We start from the raw sequence: 1,337 nt of genomic DNA, 5'->3' as shown, positions 1-1,337 counted from the left end.
TCTGCGACACGGTGGAAGTCGTGGGCTAAACAGGTTACGTGGATCATAGTCTGGTACAATGAGTTTATGCTTTTAGTCAATAGCGGATAGCATATACGGCGCGGCATCCATTAGTACCACCAGTATTTTGTTATATTGGATGCCTCGACAAGGAATATATGTACACATTGAAGAATATATTTAGTAGAATTAATAGGAAATGTTTAATACCATGCTGCTGGAGTTACAAACGTCTATTTCTTCCATATTAAATAAATAACTTTTAGTTATTTCCTCTGCGCTCAAAACACCAAATATAAAGTTTGCGACCATTCGGGAGTTGCTGTCGGTAGTTTCATCTATTGCCACCCATATAACGGGTGATTTTTTAAGAGCTTGATAACTTTTTTTTTAAAAAAAACGCATAAAATTTGCAAAATCTCATCGGTTCTTTATTTGAAACGTTAGATTGGTCCATGACATTTACTTTTTGAAGATAATTTCATTTAAATGTTGACCGCGGCTGCGTCTTAGGTGGTCCATTCGGAAAGTCCAATTTTGGGCAACTTTTTCGAGCATTTCGGCCGGAATAGCCCGAATTTCTTCGGAAATGTTGTCTTCCAAAGCTGGAATAGTTGCTGGCTTATTTCTGTAGACTTTAGACTTGACGTAGCCCCACAAAAAATAGTCTAAAGGCGTCAAATCGCATGATCTTGGTGGCCAACTTACCGGTCCATTTCTTGAGATGAATTGTTCTCCGAAGTTTTCCCTCAAAATGGCCATAGAATCGCGAGCTGTGTGGCATGTAGCGCCATCTTGTTGAAACCACATGTCAACCAAGTTCAGTTCTTCCATTTTTTGGCAACAAAAAGTTTGTTAGCATCGAACGATAGCGATCGCCATTCACCGTAACGTTGCGTCCAACAGCATCTTTGAAAAAATACGGTCCAATGATTCCACCAGCGTACAAACCACACCAAACAGTGCATTTTTCGGGATGCATGGGCAGTTCTTGAACGGCTTCTGGTTGCTCTTCACTCCAAATGCGGCAATTTTGCTTATTTACGAAGCCATTCAACCAGAAATGAGCCTCATCGCTGAACAAAATTTGTCGATAAAAAAGCGGATTTTCTGCCAACTGATTTTGGTAATAAAATTCAATGATTTGCAAGCGTTGCTCGTTAGTAAGTCTATTCATGATGAAATGTCAAAGCATACTGAGCATCTTTCTCTTTGACACCATGTCTGAAATCCCACGTGATCTGTCAAATACTAATGCATGAAAATCCTAACCTCAAAAAAATCACCCGTTATAAGAATCTGTGGCTATTTTTCTCATTTCATCTATACATTGCTTA

General features: G+C 39.2%; 1 protein-coding gene across 1 annotated transcript in view; it reads right to left on the bottom strand.

Moving 5' to 3' along the window:
• Positions 1-1,337, bottom strand: part of LOC118735026 — a 158,203-nt gene that overhangs the window by 112,568 nt on the left and 44,298 nt on the right. The gene's annotated exons all lie outside the window — the stretch shown is intronic.

The sequence above is a fragment of the Rhagoletis pomonella genome, unplaced genomic scaffold (assembly GCF_013731165.1).
Source record: "Rhagoletis pomonella isolate Grant_MI unplaced genomic scaffold, Rhpom_1.0 Rhpom_scaffold_00003, whole genome shotgun sequence".
NCBI classification, from domain to species: domain Eukaryota; kingdom Metazoa; phylum Arthropoda; class Insecta; order Diptera; family Tephritidae; genus Rhagoletis; species Rhagoletis pomonella.
The sequence above is the reverse complement of the archived record's forward strand: the minus strand, read 5'-3'. Positions and strand labels throughout refer to the sequence as shown.